Here is a 12,936-nt window from a genome sequence, read left to right on the forward strand (position 1 = left end):
GACTGCAGCAGTTTGAACGGAATCAGCATCTTGCCATGGGACCTTCTGAGGAATATGGATTATTCAAGGAAATGTGGAGCATATGGGACACATTTTTTACTATGCTGATATTCTCAAGTGAGGATTGGTCCAATGGTGATATCTCAAGAGAACCTCTATAGCGCTGAATAGAATCTACGTTTTTTGCAAAACATATAAAAGCAGGGATAGTGAACATAGTGCTGAATACAGAAATGCAAATATAGCCTAGATTGTTCAGACTTCACCTGAGGGGATTAAAGTTATAGCTTGAAGGAGGTATATAATGAATTTAGAGAAAGAAAGTATTATTGGGGTTTACACACTTGCCCCTTTTCATTGGCTGAGTCATTGTATTTATAAAAGCAAAACCACATTGTATTGAGTAAAACTGTATTTAATTGAAGTGATTGTTGCCATGAATGCTTTGAAAGATTGGAATGTGTTTATGGATCTCGGCCGCTTCAGCAAAGGACAGATCATTTTTTTCTGTCACTTGTAAAAGACCCATTTATAGCTGTGAATTTCAGTCAATAAATTCCTCTGCCCTCTACGACCTCCTTTCGCTCTCTCCAACTTTCTGTCTCCCTCCCTTTCTGCGGAACACATCACAAAATGTCACCAAGAGACTTTTTCAGAGAGGTCTGCAAACATTCGTTCCCTGGAATTAAGGTTTAATTCCAATAAATGTGATGTGGTATCTTATTTCTGGTTTTTCTCGACTCTGATAAGCACTTTTGGAAAGAGGTTTATGATGTAGAGAGTGTACCCTTGACTGGCTTCATGAGGTGTGAAGTCTTAGCGGTCAGCTCCAGGAAAACGTCCAGGATATAGAGGCAATATAGGCCAGAAATGCAGACTCAGCTCAGGATACAGTACCCCTCTGTGCCCTTATACATCTAAACCATCTATGGAAGTTTGCAAAATGGCTCGAGCTTTGTCAGATTGGAAAGAGTGTCTGATGCCATCAGGTTTAAGGTCATGCTCGATCTTTAACAGAGAATGTGCACAGGATAAGAAAAAAAAAAAACGTATATGTTTATTATGCCCTGAATTGGTTTTCTGACGCTTCTATACATCTGCAGTCAATACGAAATTAAACTGGTTAGAGGGAGGCAGAGGGAGTGGCTCACCCAGGCTACCATTTATGCAAAAAAACATTGATTGTATGTTTGACCAGAGGATTTCTTCCATATGTTTGCTATAGTAAATCATCCGAGTGGCCTTTAGCAAACTTTAACTATACTTTGGTTCAATAATTTCTTCTTGCCGTTCTCCATAAATGAAAGTGAATAACTAATAGTTTCCTATCAATAGACTTTTCTGTTCTGTAAATAACTACAACTTTAAATACTTAGTTACTGTATTTCAGAAGAAGTCGTTTTCCAATCCTTCCTTTCTCAAACTGACCTGTTTTCTCTGTACATTATGACAATGGCATGAGATAAGTGGAAACAAAAAAAGAGGAGAGCAGTTTTCATAAAAACAGAGTGAAAGTGACATGATTCAAAGCAATGGTTTGGAAAACTGCAAATAATCAATGAGATTTTGAGATGCAAAGAATTCCCATCCATCCCCATTTTATTAGATTTTAAATGTACATATTTGATATTTTTCAAGTTCTAATTCAATTTAATATATATATATTTTTTGTATCATAACTCCAGCCTTATTCAGCTGCTCATGCAGAACTTATGATTAACTTAATCTCCATGGTCCTGTCCAAAATTTTCATTGAGGACAAAACTAGACTGAGTCAGTATTTTTAATGCTCCTTCTTTGTTTTTCTATTATGAATAGAATTGTTGTGTCATTTTATATTAGTTAGGAAGCAGTTCTTCTAGTTTTTCACTTTTAGTAAGTACAATATGGAACAGTTTTTTGTCTGTTTTCAAAAGTCTTTTGTTACACACATAACTGCACTTTTAATTGAATTTAATTGAATTGAAGTGTTATTAACACTCTGACTTTTCAAGCTGAGTATCTGGACCGGTGATTGTATTCTAGTGTGTCTTCACCACCAGTAAATGGCGTTAACTTGAATTATAATTTCTAGCAGATATATTACAAATGAACCACAAAGAAAATATAGCCTCTGTATGTTCAAGTTGTTAACTTAAAGAGAAACTGATTCAATGTCTTAGAGACAGCCATTCACTGTTATAAAATAACCACAGACGATATGACATTGTATGACCTGAGTGAATTTGGAAGGACTCATAGAATCAAAAGAAGCTGAACCTGATTAGCTGGGTGGGTGTTGTTGCACAATTTTCCTTACCATTCAAGAAAGTTTAATCTTTCCAACAGAATGAACCTTTTAATGGTGCCATGAAACTCCAAATATTCATTCTTGGTTCTGGATTTAATTTGTAGTAGACGGTAATTTGTTCAATTTTGTTCATGTTACGTTTTGTGTTCAATAGTAGAGATATTTATAAAAAAAAAAGACGAATGACACTGGAAGGGATTATTTTCAATTAAATTTTCTTTTTAACTGAAAAATCTGTTTAACATTCAGCAATTTCCGAAGGTTTTAAAACATGCAGTAAGATGACTCCTTTACTGAAAAACAGACTTTGCAATTTAAACTGTTTTGATAAATTTATAAATTAGAATTCTGATCAGCTTTATCATACGCTACACAGAAAATGCAATGTTTTATTTTTATGAGAACATAGGAGTAAATATCTTCTCTGAAACAGTAAATGGATGCTTCATTTAGAAGAGCCTTAATTGGAAGGGAAATTGTCATTAAAGCAAAACAGACAGCTAATATTTCATATAATTGTTGCTAATCGATTGTGATAGAAAATTAAGTTATTTAACAAATAAAATTTTGAATAGTCAGTTTATTGAGAATAAATTTGAATAACGATAACTACCTCCTGTTTTCATGAACAATAACCATTATTTTATGGTATACCTAAATAAGAGATAATAGGAAAACAGGAGGCTAAAACCATGCTTGTATGAAAGTTTTTTCATGTTGCTGTCAGGAAGTATATACTCACTGAAATAAAACAAAATAAATGTATACAGCTCACCCTGAAATAATGCTGAGAAAAAGAAAGCTAAGGCTGTAAAATAGGAGTGAGTAGGATAAGTTCCATCCACCGGAAGAATCCATGACTGAGCTAACATCTGAAATGTTTAATTACAAGTTTAAATATTGAAAGGATATTTGTTAAGATTTAATTTTTTTGCTGAAGCAGATTTGGCCTATCTTTTATAATTGATCATATGCAGGAAGTCTTCATTCAGACTAAGTACAACCGAAGCCTTTAAAATACAAAGTGAAGCAGAAGCTGCTTGTTTGGTTTGACAATGAACTTTAAGAAAGGGTAGGTAATTTTCTTTTAAATAGCCAAATATATCTCCCTGTTACTTAGATACACAGTGATCCTTTTCTTACACTTTCCTCTTAATTTTAATGCTTTTTTCAGGAGCACAGTCTTCCCGATTTAGAATGACAGTTAGGTTTTCTTTTTTTCTAATTGTTTAGAACCTCTAGTTGCTTGGATATAAATGTATCTTTTATTATAGTAGCAAACTTACACTGTTAAAAGATATTACATAGTGAAGACAAAAAGTCTTGTATTAAGAAATGTTTTTGTTTTTAATCTATTTTTAAATTCATGTTGAAAATGTACATTAAAAACTAAACTTAACAAGGTCAGAATGTGTCTAGAAAATCGTTTTTAACAGTCTTTGTCTCAATTTTTTTCCTGCGGCATGAATATAATGTGACAAAGTGGCCAATTTCTCTTGTTACTTTTAAAAATGGGAGAGGAACAAATATAAGACATGTCCTTTCAAGCAGAGCATCAGCCAAGAGGCCCTGTGTAGCTCTGGGTGTGCTTCAGTGATCAGCTACTAACGATCAATTCAAGGCAAGACAAATATATTTATCTTGCATAATTTAACAAAGAGACAATTTAAAGTTCTTTACTTGAATTAAACAGTATAACAGATGCAGAATAAAAGCAAGTAAAGATAAAAACTGGAGTTAAAGTAAACCAAACAATGAGGAGGCTGTCGACAGCCTCCTCATTGGACGCTGCCGGCAGCGAGGCCGACATGCATAGTGGGCGGCCATCTTGGATCAAACCACAGTTAAGACAGCTGCTGTCAGAATGAATAGGATGCGCCTTAGATCTCAGTTTAATCACATGAAAGATGAGTCAAAGAGGATATTACAATAATCTCTTACATGTCACAACCCCTTAAAAGAACAAAACAAATGTTAAAATGACCTTTCAGTTAGATTACACACATTTTTTTCGATGAAAAACTATTTAAACTGAACTCAAACTGGATGAGATATATGCAAAGTTATGTATTTTGCAAAAATTTGTACAATAAACTAAATGTTTTGTATATTAATATAAGATTGTTTTACAAATATAATGTATATCTACATATGTCTGCTCTTTGATGATGAGTATAATGATCTATAGAGGAAAAGTTGTTATGTGATTTACAAAAGAGCGTAAATTTATCATTTTGATATTTTTTTATTAATTTAACGTTTATTTGTTTTGAATTGTACTGTAAATTTATCTTGTGTCTAACTTAAAGGCTTGTTGTCCTTACAAGTTTCCAAAAGTCTTTTTCAAACTATGTTTTTTTTATCATTATTTATGCATATGTTCTTTAATCAGTTAATGTCAGTTAATCAGTCAATTTTATCCCTGCTACTCATCTTGTTTAAACACAAGAAAAACATGAACTGAAGCATGAGGATAATCAGTCATAAAATCCTACTAATGAAAGGAAATTCCACTGGATCTGGTTTGTAGTCTCCTTTTATTTGTTTACCCAATGGCAGAATTAAAGTTGGGCATCCTGAGAATTAGCTCTAGAAGTTTGCCAACTGTCAATACAAAATCAAAATTATGTCTTAAAACAGAAAATCAGATCAATCAGTTGGCCCCATGTAACCCGTGAAACATTCTCATTTTCAGTCAGACAATTTATCTGGAAATCAGTTGAGAGTTCACGGGATTCTATGGAAGCATATTGCATTCACGAAAGAAAAAAAAATCTGATAGCACATCTCATAATTATGAGATCAGTATCTCATTATTATGAGATCTTTTCTCATAATTACGAGACAACATCTGATAATTACAAGATACTGATCTCAATGAGATCTTATCTCATATTATGAGATAAGATTTCATAATTAATTTGTCATATTTAGGAGATCAGGAAGGAAAGTCATTGCTGACTTACCCTACATTAAACGTGAACATTGAGCGGGTTGTCAGACTTAATATGCTTTTATTTTCTTTAAGGTTTGCATTCCACAGCGAAAAATCCCACTCTAACTTGTTATCGTATTATTCCTGCAGGAGCAGTTAGATGCTTTGTGCCTATAAATTCATATATTTGAAATGCATTCCAGCTCGCTTGGTGGTGTCCAAAAGAACTGTCCGCCGGTACCTTGTCAAAATCCAAAAGGAGTACAGCTGAGACTTCAGAATCATTTAAAACTACCAGGTACCAACTTAATGCGGCATGTCAATTCATATGAAAAAATAAAACCATATGGAATCTGTATTAATGGAGCTGTTGACGGATTTTGGAATATGGTCATATGACTGCATGCTTGCTCCACAGATAGTAATCCTAGGGTTATAGCTGGATTTTTATTGATGAAAAACAGGAGCGGAACTACGTGTATAAGGTCAAACCTCGGTGCAGAGAACTGTTTAGTGGAACAGATGAAGATATTCTTAAGAAGTAATCATGAAGACCAGTTTTCTGAGAGATGCGTAATTACTGGCTTAAGTAATCATGACCAAATACTGTATATTGATAAGATCTCTTAATTATGAGATCTTTTCTCATAATTAAGAGTTACAATCCCGTAATTGTTAGATCTTATCTCGTCATTATGAGATTGTATCTTGTAATTATGAGAAAACATAATAAAGGGCAATAAAGTCTATTCTCTGAGCTACAGGAGCCAATGTAAGGACTTCAGAACCGGGCTGATGTACTCTACTTTCTTAGTTTTAGTGAGAACACAGGCAGTAGCGTTTTGGATCAGTTGCAGCGGTCTGATGGACTTTTTGGGCAAACCTATATAGACAATGTTTTAGTGATCAATCTTACTAAAGATAAAAGCATGTATTATTTTTTCTAGATCCTGCTTGGACATTAATCCTTAATCCTGGAGATGTTCTTCAGGTGATAAAAGGTTGACTTAGCAACTGCATTTATGTGCCTCTGAAGGTTTAGGTTTGAGTCCATCATGACCAGGATATCAGCCATAATCAGTGGTTTATAGCTGTAGTAGCTGAAGCTGTGAGCTAACTCTGGATCTCTCCTCCTTTGGTCTGAAAATTATTACCTCAGTTTATTTTTTAGAAATTATGGCGTATCCACATATTGATCTGTTCTAAGCATCTAGCCAACGCTCTGGTGGGTTCATAGTGACTTGGTGACACTGTGACGTAAAGCTGTGTGTCGTCTTCATAATTATGGTAACTGATCATGTTGTTTGCTAAGGAGAGCATGTTGATGTTGAATAGGAGGGGCCCCAGAATGGAGCCTTGACTCATAGTCCCCTACTTACACATAGAAGTCTCTGTCCTTCAGATAGGAATTAAACCATTCCAGTTCAGTACCAGAAAGGTCGCCGAAGATTTCCATGCACTCCCATACAGTAGAAGGAAGTTATCAACAGTAACAAATGCTACGCTGAAGTCCAATAATACCATCACTCTCATTCTTCCACAGTCTGAATTTATACGGATGTCATTGAACACATTAATCGGAACAGTTTTATGTACATGACAACCTCACTGGAAGATGTCAAAACAGCTGGTCATCATTATGAAAGCATTTAAGTTTTGAAAGCTAATTTTCTAAATATTCCTACTGATGAAGGGGAGGTTTGAGGCAGTCCTTTAGTCCATCAAGACCAGTTCTACTTATCTGGCCCATACAGTGACAAGTACAAAGCCATTAGTGGAAAAAAAAAAAAAAAAAAAAAACATCATTTAAATGTAGATTTGGGTTTTGTAACAAGCCATATAGTCACACTGCATATATGTTGAAGGAGCTCTGGATACTAGCAATGGTTTTGATTTTTTCTCATCTGATCAGGGCATTGGAAATAACAATTGGCAGAAATCTAAATGTTCATCTGAATACAACATCCCTACAGTCATAAGAATGGATATTGATGAATCCAGATTACAAACCAGTGTCAGATTGGAGAGTTGAAGTCCAGTCTGATAAAGGATCTTTTTGCAAAGAATGGGAATAAGTTTCCAAATATACACAGAGGCATAGATGGCTACGAATTAATGCACAGCAGCTGCAGTGCGTGCATCACAAGTAATCCAAGCAATCAAAACCAGTGTACGCTGCATGGAGCAGTTCCGGAGTACCGCAGGGTCATGTGGATTAACGTAGTGATTCTGCAAGAAGGAAGCTTGGCTGGACTCCGCAGCAGTCTCGACATCAAGCTTCTTAATAGAACAAACTACAGTAAGCAGAAAAAGTCCGGCAACTGACAGAAAAAACTCTTGTTAAATTTCAGGAAAAAAATATATTTATGATATTTATGCATATTAAAGAGCTTTTCCCTAGACCCTCTAAAGAGACCCTAAACCCATGTAAACTTCTTTTTTCTTAAGCTCTTTTTTGTTTCTGTACTGGAGCATCAGCTAGGCCAGATTGTACACTATATTCAGTATGAGTGGTTGTCTGAGGAACTGGAGCTGCATCACAGCACCACCATATCTAGTGTGAGCCTGGCGTTAGGATGCCAAATGCATATGAAACAATAATAATGTTCTTTTTTTGTCAAATAAATTCAATGTAGTTAATTTATGTAGCAGAGATTCATAACATCTCATCCCAAGGCACTTTACAAAAACAATTCAATCAGATCATATAATATGATTGGTGATAGTTTTCTTGCCAAGGAAGACCGGCTGAATGCATAGAGACATTAACTTGCAGCACACGCTCCTCCTGAATGAGCATTTGGTGGCAGTAGAAATTCGCTCACCCTTGGTCGTTGATCATATAGCAACACTGAGCATGCATGCAGTGACAGTGGAGAGGAAAAAGTCCCCTCTAACAGAAAGAAACCTCCAGCAGAACCAGGCTCATTAAGAGTGACCATCTGCTATTGGCCTTCTTGTATCACAGGGTTGAATTATCATAACAATTGCAGAATTTACAGAGCAATAGAAATATATGCTAAATATGTTCAAATAGTAAAGCAATGTTATATATTTTCTTAATTCATTTAGGGAATTAGTTTAAGAGAAAAGCTTTAATAGATTACATGGAACAAACTAAATACAACTAAGGAAAATCTGTGGAATAAACTGAAAAAGAAATAAGTACTGGCCTAGAAAACATTTTAAAGATGCTTGGGAAAATAAAGACATGCATGGCAGAAGAGAAGGCAGATGAAAACATCAATCTCTGTGAAAGTTTTCTGTTATTATGAACAGTGAAGTGACAAAAAACACATTGAAAAAAACACATTTTGGATCAGAACCTTTCTGGGTGACAGATGATGTATGTCTCATTCCTCGACGGTGCAGATAACCCTGCCTGACCTCTAGGAACATCAGTTTGTAGAACATTGTGTTAAGAGATCCTCCTGGGATCTGAGACCTCAGCTCTGGAGCTAATAGGTACAGATATCCATTTTCCTCCCTGCCTGCACTCTCTCTTCCCCATTCTAGCACTGCAAAAAATGTCAGTCTCAAAGGTGTCTCCGGCAGGCAGGCTGGTTAAGAGCAGCATGGAAAAGCTTTAAAAGGAGCTTTGTTAAGAAGAGCAACAAAACAATATAACTTAAACTCAGCACTTTGAGTTCTGGAAGGTTCACTAATATCACTGTAGAAAAAAATATTTTTTTATGTCTTAATATCAGTTTTGGAGAGATTTGGCTCCCATATGGCCACAATTGACATGTTCTTTTCTTTGTTGTTTCATCAAGTAATTGTCAACATGTGGTGTTAGTGTTGTTAGATTAGCTTTCCTCGAACAGATTCCATGTTTTTACAGTACAGTTTTAAGCCAACACAGGCAATGTGCTGCAGTCCTTATGTCGTTTATTCTAAAAATAAAAGGATGACCTGCAGTAAAAGTGTTTGCGGTTTTATAATGGGGATTTTAACTATGAATATGTTCCCTAATTTGAGAGAGTTATGACCCCCTAACGTCATATTAACTAGTTGTGCACTCCTTGGTGGAAAGAACTGCTGTCAAGAATTTTGATATCTGCAAATCCATTTTAAATTACTCTGGAAAAATATTGGCCAACCCTTCTTTCCAAAATTGTTTTTTATTTAACCCCTTTCAAAACTTTTCTGACCTCTTTCATAAAACATCAATATGCTCTTAGAGTAGAAGTCGGGGAACTCTGGAAGAAATTGTCCACTGTTCCATTTTCTCAATTGATGCAAATTGGCTCCAATTTTAATCAGTACTCTCAAATCCTGGAAAGGTGATGCATATGAGGTACTTAGTTTCTCATCAGGTCTTATTTCATTGTTTTGCATATGAGTTGATTTCCCCTCATCCTTTAGCCTACTTCATGTTGTCTGACAGGTTCTGTTTAAGTGCCAGTAATCAGGCCTGGTGTGGCCTGTGCAATTGAAACCCAAAAAATGTTAATCACGATTATTATGATAGAAGGTAATTGTATTTTTTAAACTTGGCCAGGCAACTCTGAATTTTTTTTTTTTACATTAAAAAACGATCAAACTTTTTCACCACACTGCACGCCAATTAATTTCCCATTTACTGTATTAGACAGCAGCATAATTTATTAGGAAGCTGTGAACTACAGCACCTTCTGTGTTCTCAAACACAGGATCCATCAGATTTAATATCTTGTTTGCAAATGTAAACACTGCAGGCATTCAGGGAATAAAAATGGGTGAATAAACATTCATGCATTTCAGTTAAGTTTGTTTTCAAAGTCCAAAAGCAAACTCCTCAAACAACCAAATGCAACTGACAGTTATCTCAGGATGGATAATAACAAAATCCAGGTTTATTCAGTCTAAGTTACAATGAACTTTAGAATCTAAGTTTTACACGAAAATTCGCTTCAATACAAAAAATTATTCCTACAAGTTGATTTCACTTCAACTGTTCTGGAATTCAACAAAGATATAATTGTCCTGATTAACCCCCAAACTTACTTTACTATTTTATTAAGCAACAAATTGGTAAATTTTTTATTCTAGCTTTCTTATTAGAGTTATGTCATCCATGTTCATTTTCTCACTAGGTAGACATTTTGGCGAATTACTGGTGATGGCTTCAAAAGATTATCATAATTATAAAACAAAGTTTCATATCTTATATTTGAAGACTTTCTATTGCACTCTATTTTTAATACTTATTTTCAGATATAAATTAATATTAAACAGATGAGCTATTTTTCAAAGAATATTAGACTAATGCCTCAATTTTCTGAAAAAAACAATATGAATAATTGTATAAACTGAAAGAATTCAATGAGTCCCCCAAAAGGAAACAAATTGTGTGGCATATCTAAAATCAAAAAGAGACCCAAATTCCAAAAGTAATTCCATTACTTTCTTCATTACATGGCAGCCATATTGAGGTTTTATATTGAAAAATAAGAAAACAAAGAAACACAGCCTCCCATTTATAATTGGAACACATACTATCTCGCGCTAAACAATATATATATATATATATATATATATATATATATATATATATATATACACTCCATTTTTAGAGGTTTCCACATTTATTGCATAAAGATAAAAGACTATAATTACCAATGTATTCATGGCAGGTGTTTCTACATATGGAACTATGAGGAGATGAAATGGAAGAAAAGAAAATTAGGAAGAAAGCATGCAAAGAAAGAAAGAAGGATGAAAAGAATAAGATGGGACACCAGAAAGGAGAAAAAAGATGCAAGACAGAAAACACAAAAGGTCAGTAAGGAAGTAAAGAAAGGGAGGATGCCATGGGAAGGAGATACTTATTGGACAAATCTAAGAACATTTGTTTCTCTTAGAAAAACAAGTTTAAAAACATTAAAAACTTTATTAGTGTAAGTGAAGAAAATTAAAGTCCTTGCACTGGACTATGAATGAATTCGAACCAAAACAGATCCTGAAAAAAATATACATGTATGGATTACAGCAAAATCAGATGTCTGCATTCAACCCATTCCTAGGGGGCAGTAGGCAGCTGGGGCTAAGGGTCTACCTCAGAGAACTAGAGGCGCAGTTTGTGGGGTTTGAACCACACTTGTTTGCATATTCATAAAAACTAAAATTTGATATCATTCATGGAAAATCTTACAATAGACTACTTTGTGTTGGCCTTTTCCAATCAGTATAAAATATATCTAAACAGGGTGGAATATATATATATATATATATATATATATATATATATATATATATATATATATATATATATATATATATATATATATATATATATATATATATATATATATATATATATATATATCAGGAAGAGGATTAGGGCCACAAAAAAATTATCAATTTTATTTCAGTTTTTACCAATTTTATTTCAGAAAAAAATAAGAATTCTGACTTTAATCTCATAATTCTGACTTTTTCTCATAATTCTGACTTTTTCTCAGAACTCTGACTTCAATCTCATAATTTTGACTTTTCTCTCAGAACTCTGACTTTAATCTCATAATTCTGACTTTTTTCTCAGAACTCTGACTTAAATCTCTTAATTTTGACTTTTTTCTCAGAACTCTGACTTTAATCTCATAATTCTGACTTTTTTCTCAGAACTCTGACTTAAATCTCATAATTCTGACTTTTTTCTCAGAACTCTGACTTTAATCTCTTAATTTTGACTTTTTTCTCAGAACTCTGACTTTAATCTCATAATTCTGACTTTTTCTCAGAACTCTGACTTTAATCTCATAATTCTGACTTTTACTCTCAGAACTCTGACTTTTTTTCTCAGAATTCTGACTTTTTTTCTCAGAATTCTGACTTTTTTTTTCTCAGAATTCTGACTTTAATCTCAGAATTTTGGATCTTAATGTAGATGGGCACCATGAAGGAAGAGATGTGGGAGCACTCAGCTTCACTGACAAAGATGTGAGTTGTTTTGGAGGGCCAGTAACACCTTGGTGAAAAATTAGGAAATTTTTTACATTCCAGAGGGTTCCGCGGTGATGCTATTTCATTAATGGAAGAGCAGCTGGTCATTGAAACAAGAGAGCCAGTCTCTAAAACAGACATGGCTACAGCTTGATGATAACATGTTTGTTGTCAGTCAGAATTCTGAGATTTAAGTCAGAATTCTGAGGAAAAAGTCAGAATTCTAAGATTTTTTCCCATATAAACTGAAATAATATTTAAAAATCAGTTAATTTTTTTTCCCCCAGTGGCTCGAATCCTCTTCATATATGGAACAAATCAACATGCAGCTATCATACGAGTTCTTATTCCCAAACTCCATTTTAGAGTTTAAACCAGATGGCTAGTCTCTAAAACAGACATGGCTACAGCTTGATGCTAACATGTTTGTTGGCTGTCAAAATTCTGTCAGAATTCTTAGAAAAAAAGTCAAAATTCTGAGATAAAAGTCAAAATTCTGAGATAAAGTCAGAATTCTGAGATTAAAGTCAATAATTCTAAGAAAAAAAGTCAGAATTCTGAGATTAAAGTCAGAATTCTGACTTATTTCACCCATATTAAACTGAAATAATATCTAAAAATCAGTTAACTGTTTTTTTTTCAGTGGCCATAATCCCCTTCCGTATATATATATATATATATATATATATATATATATATATATATATATATATATATATATATATATATATATATATATATATATATATATATATATATATATGAAACATTTCAACATGCAGCTATT

The sequence above is a fragment of the Cyprinodon tularosa genome, unplaced genomic scaffold, assembly GCF_016077235.1.
Source record: "Cyprinodon tularosa strain WSP-4 unplaced genomic scaffold, ASM1607723v1 ctg227, whole genome shotgun sequence".
Taxonomy (NCBI): Eukaryota; Metazoa; Chordata; class Actinopteri; order Cyprinodontiformes; family Cyprinodontidae; genus Cyprinodon; species Cyprinodon tularosa.